The sequence below is a fragment of the Triturus cristatus genome, chromosome 6, assembly GCF_964204655.1.
Source record: "Triturus cristatus chromosome 6, aTriCri1.1, whole genome shotgun sequence".
NCBI lineage: Eukaryota > Metazoa > Chordata > Amphibia > Caudata > Salamandridae > Triturus > Triturus cristatus.
In genome coordinates, this window is record NC_140589.1 from 968,682,554 (window position 1) to 968,707,704 (window position 25,151).

Consider the following 25,151-nt stretch of genomic DNA (forward strand, 5'->3'; position numbering starts at 1 on the left):
CATGATTTCAACTTTCTGTGGACACCAATATGTTACTGAAAGGATTGTGAGCATCCTGATTAGTATTCTACGTCATTTAACAGGCGACTAAAGGGATTGATTGTTATCCTCCTAATTACTAGACAGAGACGTTTTAAGGCATGGGCAAGTGGGCTCTGGCCCTGGGCCCCATCCTTTTAGAGGGGCCAACTGATAGATCCTGTTATGTTCTCCACAAAGTCCTGCCCTGATGACCGTTAATTATTCTTAATCATAGATTATTTTAAACACCACTTTCTTTTAGTTTATTTTTAATACAGGTAATGTGTGGGAGCCGTTTACAGACAATATACAGAGAAATGTTTTTTTTTTTTTAACACCATGCAACATCCATAAAAAAGTTCCTTTTAGAGTGAAACAGGAACTCATCATTTGAGAAATTGCATTGGGTCACAGATTATTTGCATAATATCAGTGAGCTGCTGCTATATTACAATATTGAAAACACACATCTCTATTCCTGAATATTAGATAGAAACACATTTAGAATTTAGACTAGTGTGCCACTGCAGTGTCAGTGACTTAGCCAAAGACAACGTGAAACAAGCATTTGCAATGCAATAGGTCTCGCAGTTACGCGAGTTTGAGCTATTGGCACTGTAAATGGCAATGCCTTATTTTATGATTTGGTTTTTAAAACATAAATAAAAGGCATTGTAATTTTTTATTTACATTAATAGGAACGGCGCCGTCTTCACGGACACCATGCTATGCAATGCAATAGGTGTTGATTTTGGTATTGTATATAACAATGCCTTTTAATTTCTTAAAATACATTGCCATTTACAATGTCAATAGCTCAAAATAATGTCATTGCGAGACCTATTGCATTGTAAATGCTTGTTATATTTTGTGACTGTTTTTGGAGTAGATTCCTCGGGCAATTCATTTATCATTTTGTTGTTGGTGAATTGTCTCATTTCATGATCCTGGTGTTTAATGCCATAATCATGAAGGTGAGGTGTCCCTCATCGTTCAAGAGAAGTGACCTGTGTCTATGTACAAACCTAATAAAGAAGCAAAGGATCCTCGCTCATCTAGAATGCTTTCACCTCTAAAAATCGCATTATAAGATGTGTATGAAGATTTTATTGCATTTCAGCTGTAGTTGTGAACAAATTGATAAGGATAGAGTAGGCTTGTTTTATAATTCAGGGCAGCATCAAAGCTACTTCAACATATCTTTTGTGAATGAAGTTTTGGCAAATACTCATTGGATGCCTCAAACCATGGACAGTCTATTCTTCGAACACAAAAGTAATTTAAAGCTTACTCTTTATAAAGAAATGGTAGGGGAGCGAAACATCCAGAATTTTACAAGGTGGAGCTCTCCTCTCAGCCTTTATCTTTTTACTGTTTTTTAATGAGGATTTGCTAGTAGTCATTCACAACAAAGATAAGATAAAGATTTAAATTGCAATTTACATTGTAAGATTAAGCTGTACTTGGATGGTGTGGATTTTTTCTGAAGGCTGGTCAAGGGAATGTGGATGCCTCATTGAAGGCTATCAGCACATTTCCTTGAATGTTTACGTTTGTGCTAACATAGATAAAGTAGACGTGATTAAGAAACATGGTATGGTGGAAAGCTTGCTAGATCAGTTTAGAAATTTGATGAATCAAAATTAGTAAGATGATGGTAATACTACAAATACTGTTTTCATTTGAGGTAGCTCCCTGTGAATGATTCTTTGATGAGTAGGTAAAGATATATCTAGTAGTGCTTTTATAGAGGAATTTGGGGTTTAACAGATGTCGATTCACAGTATGTAGGAGCCTCAAATGCATAAGTAAGTATTCCATTGCTCTCACCATAAATATGGTGTGCAATTAATCCATTATGCATATGATTATAATTTCACTTTAATTGAAAGGGGTTTCGTTTAAATTTTAAAGCACCACACATATAAAAAATGTGATTTAAGATTGCAAGAGACTCATGTTTGTTATGGGTGATATATATAGAGCCAGTGGGAATGTGTTGGGAGTGGTGGGTGGCGTGATATAACTGCACATTTTAGAATGCCTTTTGTGGAAGTCAGAGCTAAAAGAGAAAGATTACATTGAATGAGACACTATTAGAATTGTCTGGGCTAGACAAATAAAGCGGGTTTATTGTATGACATAATTTCAATCAAGCCTTGACTAAGTCAGTAGGGCCGGCATTGGCTACAGAGCTATTGGTTTGACAGCACGTTTCCTTTGCAAATGCATTGATAACACTTTATATCAGCACTTTTAAAGGTGGCCACATGAGCAAACACTTGCATGCACATGTATGTACGCATGGCCATCTTGGAAAGTGTTTGTAATAACATTTTACAAAAACTACACAAAGATGGCCTTCCATGAACCGTAAGTATGTGGACACGTGCACACATATGGACATCTAAGAAAGAGTTTTTGTAATATATTTTAGAAAGCCATTTAAAGGTGGCCAGTGGTGCATTTGTACACTCACTGAAATGCTTTCTGATAAAGTAAACCAAAATCATTCAAAAGTGCCCATCAATGAGTGAACATTCATGCATATGAGTGCATACCCTACAACAGCCATCATGGAATAATTTCTAATGTGGTGCCTACATGTCACAGTCTGGGGAGCTGTCCTTGCAAACAAAAATAAATACAAAAAGAACACATTGCCCGACTAGGTCTAGGCACTGAAGGTGACTATTTTTGAAGCTCATTTGCATGTTGTGCATGGACAAAGTGCAATTACTCACAGTGTGGGCAGCAAGTATTTGAAGAAGGCTGTCATGTTGACCTATTCATCAATTCTGTATGCTTTGGTGATCGAAGGCGCAATATGAATGACACTATATTAGACCAATTGATGAAGAGGGCTCTCTGAATGTTCCTGTATGTAGATATGTATAGGTATGTGGTTTTAAGGACTTTTGGGGACACAATTTAAGTGGAGTTTGAATTACCTCTTGAACAACATTTCTTAAGCATTTGCAATTGAGGCTTTATTTGAAAAGATTGGTTGTTATTCATTATATGGCCAATTAAAGCTATGACATTGAGAGAGCTGGCATTGAGGAAAATGCCACACATTTATTTATTACTGAATGAACCAGCACCAGAAGTGCAAGGGAAAATATTTCACATATGGGGCCATAAGTCGGAGCTGATCAGTGAAAATGACAAAGGAAAAAAAAAGTGTGAAAGAACAGAACATTCTCAATAATGTCTGGTGAAAATGTAATTTTGATGGTAGTTAGGCCCTCACTGACCACTTTCCTCAGTGTTATATTTTTTAGGCTAGCGTACTTGTGGTCAATTGCATCACCATTGGACCTTTCCTCCACCAGGAGTTTGAGTCTCCATCCTAAGATACATGGTGAGATCTATGCTAAACATGTGAGTTAAAATTTCTTACTGTCCTAAAAAACAGAATGCCTTTATTTTCAAATATAAAAAGGAACAGTTGCAGGGTTAAAAATGATAGGGACGCGAAAAGGACCATTAGGCCGCCCTGCGCGTCCTTTAGGTGCTCAAAAAAGTAGGTCTACATGTTTCAGCTAACTTGCACCAGTGGAGGGTCGTCAGCTTTCTTCAGGACCAAATAAACTCTCAGGTCCTGGACCTGGTAGAACTATTTCACCCCCTGGAATTATAGTGCATTATGGTGTAATTTGCACATTCATCTCGGGTTAATTCTTGATGGACCCTGAAACAGGAAAAATGAGAAAGTACAATGTAGCACATGTATGTACATAATTCATAGACAAATGTAAAAAAGGTGCCTGGTGAGGAACTTAATGCTTTAATATAGCATTCAGTAGTCCTAATCGCAAAAGATAGGAGAGCACGTATGAGGACATTAGGGTATGGATCTTGTATATAAAAAACATCAGCAATTCCTAAAAGAGGGAGCGGCGGGGTTGTTTTGGGATACTGGGAGGGGCTAGCTGCAAGCCTTTGGCAAACAATGATTATTACCTTATTGGAACCTAGTCATAATACTCCTCATACCCAGTGAAGGAGGCGTATACTGTAAGACAGTTACAAGAAATAGTCAGCTAAGACAGGTGATCAGTATAAATGCATGGGACAATTAAAAACATAGAGACGATAACACTTATTAGGAAACAGCCTAATTAAGACGGAGGGCGGGGTAAATAGACCTGCATTATTTGTCAGAAAAAGAAAGAAAGTGTCAAGGAACTGAATTGGAAATGTTTCTCAAAATATTGAAGCTTATGGATGTCCGGAAGCCACACTTACTGTTTTGACAGCGGTGTCATGGCTCAAGGAAGGGGGCAGTGGCCTGACGCATCTGTGTAGAAATGAATGCTGGCAAGAACCTCGAGAGGCCTACAAGCCCTTTTAAACGGATTTAATGATTTTATGGTCTCTTTAGACTTAACAATACATTTTAAAAAATCACATTCCATGTCAATTGGTTGTGGGAGGGCGAAAAAGGCTAAATTCTACTGTAATGGGCAGGAGCTCACAAAAGTGCAGACCTTCCCATATTTGGGGATTGTTTTTGATGACAGGAGATCTTGGGTCATGCAACGCGCCCAGAAAAAGAACATTCTTGCTAGGGTGACAGGAGCACTGTTGGGCTTTGCAAAACGTTTGGGGTGTAAACCCCTACCCGTTCTTATGAAGATATATAGAGCTAAGTGTGTTCCTATGGCCCTATATGGCAGCGAAGTATGGGGTTATAAGGCTACGACTGAAATCCAAACAGTAGAAAATGCCTTTTTTCGGAAAATTTTGTCACTCCCCCCATCTGCTCCTATTTTTAATATACATGAAGACTTGGGGGCAGGTTATCTTATTGATCAAATTTCTGTGGCTCCATTGTTAGGTTGGTTGAGAGTTTGGGCACATCAACCCCCAAATCTAAATCAACTTATTATTCAAGACTGTTTGTCTCTTGACAAAGCCATGTCTATTCCATGGTTTCGATATATTAAAATTAATTTGGAGTCACTTGGCTGCCTCGAATTGTTTGACAAACCAAGTGCGTTGAGTAAAGCGGAGATAAAGGCTTTTAAGACTCAGTTCTTGAGTAGAGCGATGTTACTGAGGGAAGGAGGTGAACTGGGAAAGCCGGCAGTCAGGAGGTTTGTCACACTAAGTATAGTTAGAGAGATCCAGCCATACCTGACCTATATAAACAAACCATTTCATCTGTTTTTGTTAACAAGGTTCAAGCACGGCATGCTTCCCTGGCTATTGGCTTACCCTAAGGGTTTTTTCAAAGAGGGAACCCTGGGGCCCTGTCCTTGCGATAACACCTCAGAACAAAACACGTTGCATTTGGTATTTTTTTGTAAATTTTACTCTTTGCAGCGTAAGAAATTTATTTTTCCTATTTTTAAGAACTGTAATTTTGAGCAAGTTAGGCCCGCACTGGTTTATCTGCAAATGCTTGGGTCACCACTGGTATGCTTCGGGGTAACCAGTTATATTACAGGGGCCATTAGGTGTAGAAATAGGGCGCAGTCTTCTTAATAACCTCCCCATATTTATTAGTATTGTTTTTGATAGTTGGTGAAAGTGGACTGATGAAGTTGTAATGGTTTTATGGATTTGTGAAAATTGCAGAATCAGTTAGATGATATACTTTTTATTGTGTATTACGTGCCAATTGTATTGTATCATTTAATATTTATGAAATGTTGTAAATTGTGTTTTAATCTGTATTGTGTTAGTGGTCTTATTTGATTTTTTGTAACTGTAACTACTTGCATTATGAAACATTGTCCTGTGCTTTGATGGGTTTAAAATTTTTAACCGAATAAAGCAATCTTTTGACTGACTGAATGATAGTCAGATATGCTGCTTTGGTATAAGGACCTCACGTCCCGCAGAAGACCCCAGAAGTTAAAGAGCGTATTTACTGTTTTGCACATAAGCCATGCCGTGGGGGAAACACGTCCTTCCCGGGCTGGATGCCGATCGGGAAATGGGCCCGTGGGTTGAGTATGTGTTGTGAAGCACACATGTAAACAATTACGGACTGATTCCTATGAGGCTGCCTGTTGCGTTGGCAACGCGGGAAGTTTGTCAAAGACAGATAGAAAATACTTCAGTGTATGGAGCAGTGAGCAGTAAATGCTTGCACTGAAAATTATATATACACAAAAAAGGTAATGTGTCATGATGATCATTACAGTCATTAAATATACTTTTATAACTTCCCTGCTGAAGTCATGCTGAGAAGATAGACACTCCTATCTATGGGGAAGTTATACTTTTGAGCTGGTGTTCCTAGCAATACCAAAAGCATCTTTCATAGGCTGCAAAAGAAAGTAGAGCGGGCATATGTAAGAGGTACCCATGCTCCATAACTCTCCAGGTAGACTAGAATGTTATTATAGGCCGTAGTAGGACAGAACAGTTTAGAACTAGATCCTACTAGTACAACTATTTTGTTAAAATCATGGTGCCACTGCTCCCTATGGGATCTCGGTATCTAAGTACACAGATTGGCAATGTATCTGCTATTTTAGAAGGGTAGAGTAATCGTTAAGGAATTAGCCCGTAATTGTCTACATGTGTACTTCACAATGCGTACTCAAGCACGAGCCAATTTCCCTGTCAGCATCCAGCCTGGAAAGGACTTGTTCCCCCTATGGCGCGGCTTACTTGCAAAACAGGGAGTATACTCTTTAAATTCTGGGGTTGACTGAGTGACGTATAGCGAAGCAGCTTAAACCGATTATCGCTATGTTTCTACAGAGATACACCAGGCACTGCCCCCTTCCTTGAGCCATGACGCCGCTGCCAAAACAGTAAGTGAGGCATGATTCCTGGACTTCCATAAGCTTCAATATTTTGAGAAACATTTCCCATTCTGTGTCTTGACTCTTTCTTTCAATTCCTTTTTGGAAAAATGACTTGGTCTATTTTATCACGTCCAACGGCTTAATTAGGCTCTTTCCTTTCTAAGTATTATCGCCTCTATGTCTTTAATGCTGCATGTATTTATACTGAGCACATTTCTTAGCTGACTATTTCTTGTAACTCTCTTACAGTATAGGCCTCCTTCACAGGCTATGAGGGGTATTATTACTATAATTCCAATAAGGTAATAATCGCTGTTGACCAAAGTCTTGCAACTAGCCCCTCCCCAGTATCCCAGCACAACTCCGCCCCTCTTTCTTTTAAGTATTGCTGATGTTTTATATTTAAAAGTTTGACCCCTCACTATCCTCTTATGTGCTCTTCTATATTTTGTGATTAAGACTACAGAATGCTATATTGAACCATCAAGTGCTTCACCAGACACCATTTTAAATATGTGTTTGAATTGTGTACATACATGGGCTACATTGTACTTTCTCACGTCTTCTATTTCAGGTGCCATCAAGTATAAACCTCAAGTGAATGTGCAAATAGCACTATAATAGGGAGTTCCAAGAACAGATAGGTCTCCCAGGTACAGTAGGAATCTGAGAGTTTATTTAGTCCTGAAGAAAGCTGCAGACCCTCCACGGGCGGCCTAGTTTTTTTAGCACCTATAGGATGCACAGGATGACCTTATGGTCCTTTTCACATCCCTATGATTTTTAACCTTGCAACTGTTTCTTTTAATATTGGTAAATAAAGGCATTATTTTTTAGGACAGTAAGGACTTTTAACTCACTTGTTTGGCACAGATCCCACCATGTCTCTTAGGATGGAGAATCAACCTTCTGGTGGAGGAAAGACCCAAAGAGAATGCAACTGACTGCAAGTACACCAGTGTAAAAAATATAACACAGAGTAAAGTAGTCAATGAGGGCCTAACTACCATCAAAATGAAGAGACTCTAAAACAAAGAGAATGGCGTGGGAGCACTCCTAATGATTACCCCTAAGTTAGTCATTGGAAGTAGAGTGCATCTCACAAAAAAAGCCTCGACCTTCCTCCTTTGATTCGCTTGATGATGAAAATTCAACCCAAATTCAGTATATTATGCATATTGGTAGTATTGCACAAATTTAAGACAGGCTGGGGTGTTGCAATCGTCACCTATAATTAACAAGTTGCACTGGCTACACATTTTGGTTACAATCAAATTCAAGATCTGTAGATTTTTCCTCAAGGCCATCCATAGTAACACTGCACCTTACCTGGCTGACTTGCTCAAGATCTCTTGTGTTTAAGTAGGTCTAAGAAGTCATATTCACTTCCCATCAAAACCCCCAAGATTAGAACCTCTCTTGTTCAAAGGTAACCATTCTCTGTTAGGGCCCCTGCAGTCTGGAACTTTCTTCCTCGAGACCTTAGAACTTTGACTCCAATGTCTTCCAGAAACAACTGAAGATGCATTTTTTCAGACAATGATACTCTAATTGTATTACACCAATCTATAAAATTATGTCTTCATATGCTTTGTCTTTAATGTTAAACACATTTGTAGATGACTATAATGTTCTTCCTCCTTGCCTACCTGGATGTACCCTGTTACTACAATTTTTTTTACTGTAAAGCACCCTAACACCAGTAACTTCCAGGCAAGTTATAAAAATGCTAAAATAAAATAAAACAACATGAAATTAGAAAATATTTCCTGAGGTAGAGGATCTATGTACTACGGGGTGTACTAATATTGGGGATTGGGTTCATGTTCTCTGGAGGAATTATTCTAAGAATTAAGAAAGGTTTTGTAGTTAGAACGTTTTACCTACTTTTTCCATGTAAGATGGATAAATAAGTGGTACATTTAAGCAAGATGTTGTGTGTTTTTGTTTTTATTTGGCATGATTATTAATTTCTAGATGAGGGAGGAAACCCAGCTCTTAGAATATACAATAAACGTGTTCAATATTAAGTTGCATATTTTGTTTTGCAGTTTTATATGACAGAAACTCTTTCCGAGGGCATTGGAGCACTTTACATAAGCACCAAATTACGTTACGCAAGGTCACATTCATTTAAAAAAAAAAAAAAAAAAAAAAAAATGAGGCACCGTGATTTTAGGTGATTTGCCCTGTATTGCAGGATGGTAAGCTGGGACTTGAATCTGAATCCCCTGTTCCACGGTGGGCAGCTCGAACCATTAGGGCACATCTTCTCCTGCAGGGCAAATTTGTGGAAAATGTAACTTCATAAAAGGATTATCTGATTATTTTAAACAAACTTTATTGTCTTTTACATGTTGTGCAGCAGAGCCGCTGACCGCAGCACAAGTAAATACAAAATAAGATCATTCTGATGCATCCCATTACATATCTTGCATGATTCCATAGTCATGAGTTTTAATTTTATCAATTGCATTCTCGGTCTGGTAAAGCTTCTGCAAACATTCATGAAGGCTCCCCGTCCCCAACATATAATTGATCCATTCCCCCCTCCCCCTCCTGCCCCGCACTGCTGTCTCCCTACTACATCCATTGAGCCCAGATAGGCGCCTCCCCTGTACTTGAGATGTGTGTGATGGTGCTTCGCCGGAACCGCCTTGCCGTATCCCTGTCCTCTCCTGTGTAGTTCTTATTATATGTCTCTATCGCTCAGGTCTGTAATGCTGTTCCGTCCCAACCTGACTCCTGGGGGTTCTCTATTTGTGGTGGTCTCTCTGCGATGGAAGCTTCAGACGCTCTGTCGTCTCGCCTTAGGTCTTCCATCAAACCTTCCCACGCCCGAGCTCGTTCCAGCTTGCCCACCCCCTGTCTATAAAAGGATTATCTGATAAAATAAATGCTGTGTTTGAGGTAATAAATTAAACCAATAAAATATTTTCTATGCTTACGTAAATTATTTCATTGTTTACTTGATGTAATTATTTAAGGTATTAAAACAATGATTTTAAAATGTGATCACCAAATAAATTAATTAAAAATAAATAGCCAAAAATGGTGGTCTTTTGGTTAAAGTTCCCTGCTTTTTAATGATTCGTCGCGGGAACGGACCTACGAATATAATAATCTTGACATCACATTTATTTTATAATTAATCATGGAACACATACAAGAAATATCAGGCTCTGTTAGCCACACTGGACCGATTTACATCTATTTACCAATTTGACTTCATTTTGGTTGTTCTTCTCTACGGTTAATATTTGCTTAACGTTTATTTACCCCAGCATGTTCAATTGTACTATGTTGGGGGAAGAAGCCCTCAGATAACTTTACAGAAATGTGAAGGTGCCTTTTGGAAGGCAGCACAGGATATATCAAAAGGGACGCATAAGGAGAGTATTTGATATTAGACTTTATGTTCAGCACAGTTTACAGGATTGTAGAGCGCAGAGGTGAAGCCAGACCATCTGGAGGGATGAGCAAATGTGGTCATACAAAATGGACTTATAATAAAAAAATCCCCTGATAACATTTTGAGCCCGATCTTTTGAATTTATGAAGAAAGCTATTCCTCTTATTTATTAAACATGCCAAACAGACAATCTGCTGCATTTAGAAAGTTGACTGAGAAGTCATAATGCAAATGGAGTCCAAGAATGACTTGTTCTGAAAGCCATGTTGGCTTAGACCAAATTACCAGCTGCCACATGAGGCTGGAATATTTATCACACATAGTTAATCCCAATACCCCATATTCTGAGGTTTCCTTTTGAAAATAAGGAATTACATGTGGAATACGATGGTTTACACACCAAATTTTGCATTTCACAACATTTACCACATTTTTCCATAATGTAAATTTAGGTTGGGCTGACCTCCTGAAATTCATCCATTGGAAAGTTGCAGAGATAAAATTAAAAATGGCCCTGAATCTCGGTATTCTGATCTGAATTTAAGCCTTAGGCCATAATCAGGCCTTAAACGACTATTTGAAATTTGTATCAACCACCCAGGAAAGAAGTACGTTTTTGAAGTGCAAAATGGGCCTGCTCCCCTTTTTAATTGTCAAAGGTAATTTATTTAAATTTCCAGTCACAGAACAGCCTGTTTCCGTGGGCTAATAGAATTGGAAAAGTCTGTCGTCATGCTCCATTTTTGTGCTGGGCTGAAGCATCTCTTTATGTCTATCTGTCAACCGTATAAAGTGTGACCCAACTTTGATACTTTTACCGGCCTTTTACGACTTGATTAAGGGTCCTAAATTGCAGCACCCATGCAAACCCATTTGTCCGGATGTTGTAAATATGAGAAACTGAATTTTTCGACCTCTCAGACATTTCTCCAGGGAAATATCAACAGGTCAAATCATAAGAGATCCAGACTTTGTTGCAGTAGCATCAAAATCCTCATAAAAACTCTTAATAATTGTTATTCTTCAAACCTGGGTTTTTGTATTTAATGGGGCAATACATTGCACCTATTACATTAAGACCCTCGTGATTGAAGCCCTAGTTTGTGAGGGAAAAGCCTTCTACTATGGCCCTAATCTGCTTTGTCAGAACATTAATGATAAACAAAATGACAGGTGTTGAACTGCAATGAAAGTTCACATAAATTAAAATATGCCAATGGCAAGAACGTATTGTCCTTCCTAGCACAAAGAAATGTAACTAGAAGATAGCTCAACAGGGCTTTTTCTTAACATTTCATTTTAATGTGTTGTAATTAATTGTATATGAATAAATGAAGTATGTGTTTGACTATTCTCAAAACCTTTTGTAAGATATTCTTGCGGATGATAGTGTACTTTACAAATACACATACCATATTTGTATTCAACTATATTCAATGTGTGAAGTGGGAGGTATTTTTGCTATTTCATTGTATGACATGAAAATGTATTGCATGTTAACCTGTTTCCAAACTTTTTTTGTCAAAACAAGTATACCACTTAATTAGCAGACACCCTTCAGTCCACACTCCCACGTACACGCTCACCCACATATGCATCAATTAACAAAAATTCAAATATTGGTTGGTTTATGTGCTACAAATGCTCTAAACGTGATCTTATTATTCCCAAACCAGGTTGCCTACTGGTGGGTGGTCCAATCAGAGTATGATCACCTGAAATTCCCTATAGCCCTTAGGTGTGACGATGTGAAAATCACAGAACAGCCAAATCAGATCTGACTGACCTGGTTATCAAAATAGCCCACCACTTTGCCCCTGGTAACAACCCATATAAATCAATCCCACATTGACCCACTAACAAAATAAGGAGACCTTCTTCAAGAAGTTTGCATTTATTCTGGATAAAAAAATCACATGCTATAATAAGCATACCCAAGGATGTATCCGCAAGGAGGCTGTTTGGGGTGGAACACCCACCGAATAATTTTTGAGTCAGGTCATGGCTGAGCTGAGTATGGCACTCTAGATTATTCTTAAGGGTGAAGATCGAGTCAGGAGTTGGGGCTTCTAATTATACTTTATGTTCCCCACAGTAGCTCCCACTTTCCACCACACAACTTATGTGTGTAACAGAAAATGTCGTAGGGCATACCCATCGGCTGATTTTTTATTGTACATGGGCCAGGGTACACAGAATGTTTCACCTTTAGAATGGTTAAGTGTTAGATCTTCTTGCTGACTCAATATTATGACTCACTGAAACTCCACACCACCTCGCTTTCCTCAGGTTCTCCCATGGCATTCTACTGGCATCCATTCATCCATGCACTGTGTGACAGAGAGACCTGTAGCCAGTGTGGTGGTGCAATGGTTATGATAAGATCAGAGCAGCATTGATGCACCTTTTCCAGAACACTGCATGCAAGCGTCTGCAATAGTTTTGTATTCTTAGCAAGATAGCTCTGTGTTTTAATTCTTTTTTTGCAGAGATCCTTATGAAATTTGTGGGTCACAAGTTACATTTAGGGGTGTGTAAAATGCACTTACATTTATTTTCCATAATTATGTAAAATCACATGAAATGCGAAACTATCCTTTAGCAATCTAGTTTAGCGCAACATGACTTGAGGACACATTTCAGGCATAAAAATCATGTGTCTCGAACAGCAGCCATGCATGCTCTGGTTGTTCCCATTATTCCTGTGCTGCCACGCTAAAATGATACTGCAAACATGCGTAACTACCCCACGTGGTGAAATGGCATCATTTCAGGCATTTCACCTTGCAAGTGTAAGGTAAATTTCTCAAGATTATGCCAGTATAACAGAAATTTATCCCAGGCCTAGTTACAACCCTTGTAAACTAAGTAAAGGGATATGCATGTAATGCAAACAGATTCGTGGAAGGTGCAAAGGATATGTTTGGTACCTGAAATCAGTGTACATTCATATGTTTTGAGTACATGGTAAAAAAATACTTCTAGTAATAGCATAACACACTTTATAAATAAACAGTAGAGAATCTCACTTTGTTTTCTGATAATATATGTTGTGGCTTTAGGCTCTATGTATATATTTATGCTTTCTTAAGGGCTTAGTAGGCGCCCAGTTGGATTCCCATTCCACCCCCATTCAACAGGGATAATGACAGTATACACACCCCTGCTTTGTTTACACTCTGGGCCTAATTAGTTACAAAATACGACATTAAAATCAAACATTTATCACCCATCAAAGAATAGCTGATTAAAACAATATGTGCACAGTTTCTTGATTGATTTAAACTAAGATAACAGAATTCCAGGTAACTGACCAAATTAAGCAAACTGAAGATAACAGAAATAATTTCATGGGCGCAGCATCATAGCACTGAAATCAGCCTCCACACTTTCACTTCAACCAATCTCCAATAGAGGTGACCCCAGGACAAACTTCCCAAAAGGGGCACCAGTTATTGTCTCACCAACAGATTGAGGGGTTTCACCCTATCAGTAAGAGCAGGGTCAGAAGTCCCCGTGGCCTGCACCGCCACACAGCACCTTGTACATATGACTTTCCGCCTCTGTGAACAAGATGGACATGGATTGAAAATGTGCAAAGATGGCCCAGTGCTACCTAGGCCTTATTCCCTTCTCAACTTGGTATCCTTTAATTGCAAGAAAAAAACGTAATTCTACCTGTGTTATATTAACATCCGTCATCCCCCAGATCAACCCTTTGCTTACAGTGCAGCAGGATGGGTATTTTCTAGTGATGGGGTGAGGTGAGCTCTGAGATGCTTTGTCGGTAGAAAATATGGGACAAACTTTAGTTCCTCAATTTGAAATGTACCTACTACCAAGATCGCCTCTGGACCTGATGTCATCATCACAAAGGACTTCCTGTGCATCAATCCATCAAGACCGCCACCCGACCAGAGAGAGCAACATGTCCAGGGTAGAGTTCCATGTACTTTCTTCTCCTGATGCCAAAACATCGGGCCACCGGGGGAGTGAGGACCATAGATGCCCAGCCGACATTCCTTTGCCCCCAGACCTGGTATGTTCTCCTATTGTTCCAAATAACTCCTGTTAGAAATGGGGGTCTCTAGTTGGCAATGGCTGGCCACTGTCCAAGTAGGGACCCTTCTTCCTAAGTCAGAGTAAGCAGCCTACACCCTTTGACAACCCCTGCTCAACCCTGTGGTAACGTAGCACGAGCAGCTAGGCTTATCTCAGAGGCAGTGTGTGAAGCATTTATGACCATATACAGTAATATAATGAGGAACACTACAAATGGACACAACTCAAGTAATTATGAACAATAGGTATTTTTATATAGACTTAATCACAAGACCAATAACAGTAAAAATCCACAATACTATAAAAATATAATTACTTTAGAAATGCTGCAAGGGAAAATAGTTCAGGATGCACAAAATGATGTTTAGTTCAAGGCAGGGGTCTCTGCGACCCTTTTACTCACAAAGTATCTGGTTCCTGGAGCAAAGCAACAAAAATGGCGCTAAGGAGTTGTAGCGAGAAATTTCCTCACGCTAACCAGCGATGCGTTGAATCCTTACCGCGAGGGAGGATGATGCGCTGGGTTGCGGGCAGGACAAAGCGACAAACTTCTCCACGCTAGGACGGTGATGCGATGAAATCCTTACCGCGAGGGAGGATGATGCACCGGGCCTGGTGCGTGTGCGACTTCGCTGCGATGAAAGGCAAATGGCGCTCCGCGAGGGAGCGACGATCTGGATACGATGCGGGGAAAATGGCGAACGCACTGCGTCCGCGCTGCGATGATCCTGTTGCGATGATGTGGAGTGTTAGCGAGCGTTTTGGGGCCGCCAACAAGCGATGTGACGATCTTCGGATAGCGGGCGTTTTCAGGCCCGCTGACAGGAGCTGCGATGATTTTCAAATAGCGGGCGTTTTCAGGCCCGCTGACGAATGATGCGATCTTCTTCGGGTTAGCGAGCGCTCTGCGACAGCGGAGCGACGATTTTTCTCACGCTCACCAGCTGCGGCGGCTCGCTAACGGAGGTTAGCGACGATTTTCAGCGCTCTCTTCTCAGCAGTAGAAATAGAGGCCCTGGAACACACAGGAGCCTCACCTGCAGATAGTAATCCTCGCTGGGAGGACAGGAGGCTGATGGTGGAGTCTGATGTGCCTGAGACTCCAGCAGGAGGCTAGCTCGCTTCTAGCCCTTGGGTAATTGCTGTAACAAAAATGAAAGTCCAAACAAAGTTCTTGTCCTCTTCTTGAAGTCCAGTAGTAACAGCTGCAGGCCAGTCCCAGAAACAGCACACAAGCACAAGGACAGTCCTTCTCCTGCAGAGTCGTGGAGCCACACGGACAGAGGTTCTTCTTGTTATCCAGGAGCAATACAAATTGTAGGGGTTTGTGCACAAATGTTTATACCCCCAAAGTCTTTGTTCTTAGGTGTCCCAAGTCTCTGAACCCAGCCAGAACCAGTTCTGGTCAGCCCTGGAGCACTTTGTTGATCAGGCTGCATCCTTCCTTTCAGAAAGAGGGGGTCTGCCTCAGACGCACAGTGGGAGGTGGAGCCAGCATTCACCTTGGCAGGCACAGCCCTATTCAAGTGCAGGAGCTAACCCTCCCCTCACACCCAGGCAGGACGCTCTATTCAACCCAGGTCTGACTCAGCCTGCCCTGTCCCTCCAAAACCAGACAGCCAATACACATAATAGCACAGCACACTGGAAGGCTTAGGCAAGAAAGTACCTATACTTTAAAAGTGGTATTTTTCAAACACAGAATATAAAAATAACCTTCACTAAAAGATGTATTTTAATATTCTGAGCTCAGGCATACTAAATTTGTTTTTCTACCATGTTCTGTGGGTCAGTTAGGACTATAGGATATAATAGCCCAGACCTCCCATTCTGGCCTATGGAGAACAGGTAGCCTTACAGTAGTGAAAAACGAAATTGGGTGTAATTCACTACTAGGACATGCTACACACATCAGGGTATGTCCTACCTTACACATACAATGCGCCCTATCATAAGGGGGGCTTACATGATGCCAAGGGAAGGTTTAGGGGCTGGGAAGTGGGTGCACTTCACAGCCAAGATGGCAGTTCTGGACTGCACGCAGACACTGCAGTGGCAGGTCTGAGACACACTTTACAAGCTGCTTCTGTGGGTGGCACAAACCAGTGCTGCAGGCCCACCAGCAGCATTCGGTTTACCGGCCCTGGGCACACACCGGCCACGCTATTAGGGACTAACAGGTAAACTGAATAAGCCAATCAGGGATATACCAATTCACATAGTCATATTTACAAAGGGAGAGCATATGCACTTTAGCACTGATCAGCAGTGGTAAAGTGCCCAGAGTCATAAAGCCAACAAAAACAGGTTAGGGAAAATCCAGGAGGGAGGCAAAAAGCTTAGGGATGACCCTGCAAAAAGGGCCATTTCCAACACAACCCCCTTCCAGCCAAAACGCAGTGGAGACCAATCACCACCTTGATGGGATTCCCTGCTTTGGGCGATAGAACACGGAACTGGCCCGCGACTGCAGGGGCATATTCCAGTTCTACGCCAATCTGAATCCTGGTGGAGCCCTCTGTCCACACTCTCAGGGCCCACTAAAACAACCAATGGGGAACTCTTCCCCTCACCTGTGGACACCACCTGTGCAGCACCTAACCCTAGCTTGATCACAGGTGTGTCCCAACAGAGATACTGCAAGCCACAGTTCCCACGGACAGTAGTCAGCGACAAGACCCAGGCCCTATACCTCTCAGGGCTCTCAAACCTCTGTGGCATCAGAGAACGGGGGACAGTAGCCCCAGGTGCCCGGCACCTTTTGTCCACTCTCCCTCCTGTCAGGTCAGGCATATCACCCTGACTCGGACCCACCAGCCCTGGGCCTGTATCCAGCAGCTGGGTGAGAGACTGGGGTGGGCTTTCCCACACCCGGTCCTCCTCCTTGGGGCTCGGTACCCTCCCACCTGGAGCGGTACCCCCTTCCAGACTTGTCAGGGCAGCTGTGGCGGGTGTCCTGCACAAGTCACCCACCAGTTCAGGGGTTCTATCCTGCAACTGGCATACCAGCCTAGGGTCTGTACCCTTAGACTGGGCGGAGATCAGGGGGGAGGCTGCCCTCTCCCTGCCCCCCTTACTGGGGCCCTGCACCCTCCCACCTGGAGAGGTGCCCCCATAACACAAACCAGGAGGGGCACTGTTAGCAGTGGCCCCTTCCTCCAGGTCAGGGGGGACACACTGAACCTGGCCCTCCAACCCAGGGTCTGTACCCTTAGGCTGGGCCTGTGCCTGGCAACCCAGGACTTCTGGGAGAGTATTCCAATTCCCCCCAAGGAAAACACACTCCTCTAGAGTTGTGCAACAGTCTGCCTGGCACACCAGGACTTCCTGGGGAGCACACAGGCCCCCCTTGAGGGAAACATACCCCTCCACCAGATCAGGGCCTTGATCCTGCAACCGATCTACCAACCTGGAAAACCCCTCAGGTGGCACCGGGGTCAGAGGCGAGGACTCCCTCCCTCTGCACCCCCTTCCATCATACTGCACCCTCCCACCTGGAGTGGTGCCCTTAGAAAAAAAAATTGTTGGGACACTGCTTACAGTTGTCCCTCCCTCCAGGTCCGATAACACCTGGACCTGACTTGCCAACCCAGGGACCAACCCCTGCGGCAGAACAACTGCCTGGCCAACCAGGACTTCTTGGGGAGTACTAACACCCTCCCCGAGGGTAACACATAACTCCGGTGTTGCGTGACAGTCTGCCTGGCGCAGATCTCCCGGTCCCTGCCCACCTGACAGGGCGCGAAGATCTCCCAGGACAGAAATGGTGTCACCATGGTCACTCCTCTGGTGCTCAGTCCTTCTGACTGGCCCCTGACCCACTGGTTCTCCCACTGGGGGCTCCTTCCCCCTCTCACCCCTCAAGCTGGACTTCTGCACCCTCCCCCTAGGAGTGGCACTGCCAGACACAAGAACTGATGGAGGCCTGACTACAGGCACTCCCAGCTCACCTAATACAGGGATATTCCCCACAACTGACGGTCCATCCGGACAGACTAGATTCCCTACCTGGCGTTCCCTCATGGAACCATCCAGTACTGGAGACTGAGGTGGGGGCACTTCGGGACCTATCCCAGTCTCACTCCTGCTCCCACGAGACAGGATGTGAGGCCCTACAACCTCCTCACAACAAGGGGACCTAGCTGCATCACTCCGGACCTCTCCCACCACTCTGGGTTGGAAGACCTCTGAACCACTCCTATTAGGGTCATTCCCTAATGCCTCTACAGAGCCTCTGGTACTCACCCAGAGGTCTGCCTCCTGTGCAAGCTTCCTATGACCAGAGAACTTGCGCTCTAACAGGTGTTGGTTTAGCTCGGGAAAATAGGAACTCACAATATGCTCTCCCACAATTGGATTACACAGTTCCACGCAGGTGCTAACCTTCACCTCACAATCCAGTGCCTCACATACGTACCCCACACCACTCTCCTGAAATGGGCGAGACATTACATGACTGTCTCTATCACTCAACCCACACTCTTCTGGGCGGTTCTCACACTCATACACCAGGACTTCTACCACGGGGGAACCCCTCTCCCTGCACCTCACATCTAGAGTTGGTAGGGCGTCCTTCCCCTCACTAGGACTATGGGCCCCTGCGCTAGTTCCCCAATCCACCTCAGGGACACTGCACACCAATGGAGCTACCTCATATCCTTGAATCCCCTGGTGTAGATCAACCCCCTTCTTCGAGTCAGGTGCCACATCTCTGGGTGGGTGTACTACACTGTCATCAGTACATAACTCAATTTTGCTGCCACCACTGGACCCCACCCTCACTGGTGAATCCAGACAATTAAAACTGCGCTCAGGGGATAACCTACCCTCCAGAGCTAACTTTTCCTTTACTGATATCTGCGCTAGGTGTGCCTCCAGCTGGGCAACCTCCATTTGGAGCCTCTCTAATTCCCGCTGGTTCTCCCTCTCCCTCTGTCTGTCCAACTCCTCTGGGGACCATGAAGGGGATTGGGCACTACTCTGGGCACTAGACCTAGCAAGGGACTTTCTACCTATGGGACCCTCCCACCTGTCCACCAACTCCTCTGGGGACCATAAAGGGAATCGGTCACCACCATAGGCACTAAACTCAGCAAGGGACTCCCCATCTCTGAGATATTCCATAACACTTTCTCCATCCTCTTCAAATTCTCCAGAGCCACCCTCAGACCAGCTACCCTCTTGGTAGGTGTACTGGGACTCCAAGAATCTCCATCTTTCTTGTTGCCAAAGCCTCAGGGATGTCTGCAAGGATAGCTGAGTCTCCTTCCTACTCACTGCTAAACCTCTCTCCTCACAGAACCCCCTTAGCTCCTCTAGACTGTATGTCAACAGGTCATCTATGTAAAAGGTAGGTCTCATATCAGCAAGACCCATTGTAGCAATAACTGGCAATAACGATCAAAAATAGAATCAAAAATCTCTAAAACGTACGTGGTTATGTTATGGTCTGCACTCACTAGTAGTGTACACTATAATTACTGTATGCAATCATAAATGCAAGTCCAGATCCTCACCGCTGACCACCAATGTTAGAAATGGGGGTCTCTAGTTGGCAATGGCTGGACACTGTCCAAGTAGGGACCCTTCTTCCTAAGTCAGAGTAAGCAGCCTACACCCTTTGACAACCCCTGCTCAACCCTGTGGTAACGTAGCACGAGCAGCTAGGCTTATCTCAGAGGCAGTGTGTGAAGCATTTATGACCATATACAGTAATATAATGAGGAACACTACAAATGGACACCACTCAAGTAATTATGAAAAATATGTATTTTTATATAGACTTAATCACAAGACCAATAACAGTAAAAATCCACAATACTATAAAAATATAATTACTTTAGAAATGCTGCAAGGGAAAATAGTTCAGGATGCACAAAATGATGTTTAGTTCAAGGCAGGGGTCTCTGCGACCCTTTTACTCACAAAGGGACATATCAACAAGGGCTTCATCTCTGCTTTTTTGGCTTTAAAAGCCAAAAAAGCAGAGATAAAACTAGCACCCTATCAACAACAGGGTGCTAACACGCAAATTTGCATGTTAGCACCCTTTTACTCTACGCTTCCCCTTGCATCTCTAATGAGATGCAAAGGGGGCGTTCCAGAGTAAAATAATAGGAGAAATGTCGCTAAGCGACATTTCTCCTATTATCAAGAATGTCGCTAATCCTGTTAGAGACAAAAAAAGCAGCGCTAACCGCGGTTAACGCTGCTTTTTTACGTCTGCTAATTTTCAGACTTAGCCATGATATCCTATGGAAGGAGGATATCATGGCTAAGTTTGCCTGTCCCTATCAACAAGGTAACGAGTGATTATCGATGGGTTTCCAGCGATATTCTCACGTTAGCCTGTTAGCGTGTAGATTTTTATCGCTATTGAGATAAGCGTTGCTAATAGCACGCTATCTCAGCGATAAAAATTCACGCTAGCCGGCGATATTTATCCTCACGCTAAGAGCGCTGAGCGATAATTATCGCCGGTTGTTGTTGATATGCCCCAAAGTATCTGGTTCCTGGAGCAAAGCAACAAAAATGGCGCTAAGGAGTTGTAGCGAGAAATTTCCTCACGCTAACCAGCGATGCGTTGAATCCTTACCGCGAGGGAGGATGATGCGCTGGGTTGCGGGCAGGACAAAGCGACAAACTTCTCCACGCTAGGCCGGTGATGCGATGAAATCCTTGCCGCGAGGGAGGATGATGCACCGGGCCTGGTGCGTGTGCGACTTCGCTGCGATGAAAGGCAAATGGCGCTCCGCGAGGGAGCGACGATCTGGATACGATGCGGGGAAAATGGCGAACGCACTGCGTCCGCGCTGGGATGATCCTGTTGCGATGATGTGGAGTGTTAGCGAGCGTTTTGGGGTCGCCAACAAGCGATGTGATGATCTTCGGATAGCGGGCGTTTTCAGGCCCGCTGACAGGAGCTGCGATGATTTTCAAATAGCGGGCGTTTTCAGGCCCGCTGACGAATGATGCGATCTTCTTCGGGTTAGCGAGCGCTCTGCGACAGCGGAGCGACGATTTTTCTCACGCTCACCAGCTGCGGCGGCTCGCTAACGGAGGTTAGCGACGATTTTCAGCGCTCTCTTCTCAGCAGTAGAAATAGAGGCCATGGAACACACAGGAGCCTCACCTGCAGATAGTAATCCTCGCTGGGAGGACAGGAGGCTGATGGTGGAGTCTGATGTGCCTGAGACTCCAGCAGGAGGCTAGCTCGCTTCTAGCCCTTGGGTAATTGCTGTAACAAAAATGAAAGTCCAAACAAAGTTCTTGTCCTCTTCTTGAAGTCCAGTAGTAACAGCTGCAGGCCAGTCCCAGAAACAGCACACAAGCACAAGGACAGTCCTTCTCCTGCAGAGTCTTGGAGCCACACGGACAGAGGTTCTTCTTGTTATCCAGGAGCAATACAAATTGTAGGGGTTTGTGCACAAATGTTTATACCCCCAAAGTCTTTGTTCTTAGGTGTCCCAAGTCTCTGAACCCAGCCAGAACCAGTTCTGCCCAGCCCTGGAGCACTTTGTTGATCAGGCTGCATCCTTCCTTTCAGAAAGAGGGGGTCTGCCTCAGACGCACAGTGGGAGGTGGAGCCAGCATTCACCTTGCCAGGCATAGCCCTATTCAAGTGCAGGAGCTAACCCTCCCCTCACACCCAGGCAGGACGCTCTATTCAACCCAGGTCTGACTCAGCCTGCCCTGTCCCTCCAAAACCAGACAGCCAATACACATAATAGCAGAGCACACTGGAAGGCTTAGGCAAGAAAGTACCTATACTTTAAAAGTGGTATTTTTCAAACACAGAATATAAAAATAGCCTTCACTAAAAGATGTATTTTAATATTCTGAGCTCAGGCATACTAAATTTGTTTTTCTACCATGTTCTGTGGGTCAGTTAGGACTATAGGATGTAATAGCCCAGACCTCCCATTCTGGCCTATGGAGAACAGGTAGCCTTACAGTAGTGAAAAACGAAATTGGGTGTAATTCACTACTAGGACATGCTACACACATCAGGGTATGTCCTACCTTACACATACAATGCGCCCTATCATAAGGGGGGCTTACATGATGCCAAGGGAAGGTTTAGGGGCTGGGAAGTGGGTGCACTTCACAGCCAAGATGGCAGTTCTGGACTGCACGCAGACACTGCAGTGGCAGGTCTGAGACACACTTTACAAGCTGCTTCTGTGGGTGGCACAAACCAGTGCTGCAGGCCCACCAGCAGCATTCGGTTTACCGGCCCTGGGCACACACCGGCCACGCTACTAGGGACTAACAGGTAAACTGAATAAGCCAATCAGGGATATACCAATTCACATAGTCATATTTACAAAGGGAGAGCATATGCACTTTAGCACTGATCAGCAGTGGTAAAGTGCCCAGAGTCATAAAGCCAACAAAAACAGGTTAGGGAAAATCCAGGAGGGAGGCAAAAAGCTTAGGGATGACCCTGCAAAAAGGGCCATTTCCAACACAACCCCCTTCCAGCCAAAACGCAGTGGAGACCAATCACCACCTTGATGGGATTCCCTGCTTTGGGCGATAGAACACGGAACTGGCCCGCGACTGCAGGGGCATATTCCAGTTCTACGCCAATCTGAATCCTGGTGGAGCCCTCTGTCCACACTCTCAGGGCCCACTAAAACAACCAATGGGGAACTCTTCCCCTCACCTGTGGACACCACCTGTGCAGCACCTAACCCTAGCTTGATCACAGGTGTGTCCCAACAGAGATACTGCAAGCCACAGTTCCCACGGACAGTAGTCAGCGACAAGACCCAGGCCCTATACCTCTCAGGGCTCTCAAACCTCTGTGGCATCAGAGAACGGGGGACAGTAGCCCCAGGTGCCCGGCACCTTTTGTCCACTCTCCCTCCTGTCAGGTCAGGCATATCACCCTGACTCGGACCCACCAGCCCTGGGCCTGTATCCAGCAGCTGGGTGAGAGACTGGGGTGGGCTTTCCCACACCCGGTCCTCCTCCTTGGGGCTCGGTACCCTCCCACCTGGAGCGGTACCCCCTTCCAGACTTGTCAGGGCACCTGTGGCGGGTGTCCTGCACAAGTCACCCACCAGTTCAGGGGTTCTATCCTGCAACTGGCATACCAGCCTAGGGTCTGTACCCTTAGACTGGGCGGAGATCAGGGGGGAGGCTGCCCTCTCCCTGCCCCCCTTACTGGGGCCCTGCACCCTCCCACCTGGAGAGGTGCCCCCATAACACAAACCAGGAGGGGCACTGTTAGCAGTGGCCCCTTCCTCCAGGTCAGGGGGGACACCCTGAACCTGGCCCTCCAACCCAGGGTCTGTACCCTTAGGCTGGGCCTGTGCCTGGCAACCCAGGACTTCTGGGAGAGTATTCCAATTCCCCCCAAGGAAAACACACTCCTCTAGAGTTGTGCAACAGTCTGCCTGGCACACCAGGACTTCCTGGGGAGCACACAGGCCCCCCTTGAGGGAAACATACCCCTCCACCAGATCAGGGCCTTGATCCTGCAACCGATCTACCAACCTGGAAAACCCCTCAGGTGGCACCGGGGTCAGAGGCGAGGACTCCCTCCCTCTGCACCCCCTTCCATCATACTGCACCCTCCCACCTGGAGTGGTGCCCTTAGAAAAAAAAATTGTTGGGACACTGCTTACAGTTGTCCCTCCCTCCAGGTCCGATAACACCTGGACCTGACTTGCCAACCCAGGGACCAACCCCTGCGGCAGAACAACTGCCTGGCCAACCAGGACTTCTTGGGGAGTACTAACACCCTCCCCGAGGGTAACACATAACTCCGGTGTTGCGTGACAGTCTGCCTGGCGCAGATCTCCCGGTCCCTGCCCACCTGACAGGGCGCGAAGATCTCCCAGGACAGAAATGGTGTCACCATGGTCACTCCTCTGGTGCTCAGTCCTTCTAACTGGCCCCTGACCCACTGGTTCTCCCACTGGGGGCTCCTTCCCCCTCTCACCCCTCAAGCTGGACTTCTGCACCCTCCCCCTAGGAGTGGCACTGCCAGACACAAGAACTGATGGAGGCCTGACTACAGGCACTCCCAGCTCACCTAACACAGGGATATTCCCCACAACTGACGGTCCATCCGGACAGACTAGATTCCCTACCTGGCGTTCCCTCATGGAACCATCCAGTACTGGAGACTGAGGTGGGGGCACTTCCGGACCTATCCCAGTCTCACTCCTGCTCCCATGAGACAGGATGTGAGGCCCTACAACCTCCTCACAACAAGGAGACCTAGCTGCATCACTCCGGACCTCTCCCACCACTCTGGGTTGGAAGACCTCTGAACCACTCCTATTAGGGTCATTCCCTAATGCCTCTACAGAGCCTCTGGTACTCACCCAGAGGTCTGCCTCCTGTGCAAGCTTCCTATGACCAGAGAACTTGCGCTCTAACAGGTGTTGGTTTAGCTCGGGAAAATAGGAACTCACAATATGCTCTCCCACAATTGGATTACACAGTTCCACGCAGGTGCTAACCTTCACCTCACAATCCAGTGCCTCACATACGTACCCCACACCACTCTCCTGAAATGGGCGAGACATTACATGACTGTCTCTATCACTCAACCCACACTCTTCTGGGCGGTTCTCACACTCATACACCAGGACTTCTACCACGGGGGAACCCCTCTCCCTGCACCTCACATCTAGAGTTGGTAGGGCGTCCTTCCCCTCACTAGGACTATGGGCCCCTGCGCTAGTTCCCCAATCCACCTCAGGGACACTGCACACCAATGGAGCTACCTCATATCCTTGAATCCCCTGGTGTAGATCAACCCCCTTCTTCGAGTCAGGTGCCACATCTCTGGGTGGGTGTACTACACTGTCATCAGTACATAACTCAATTTTGCTGCCACCACTGGACCCCACCCTCACTGGTGAATC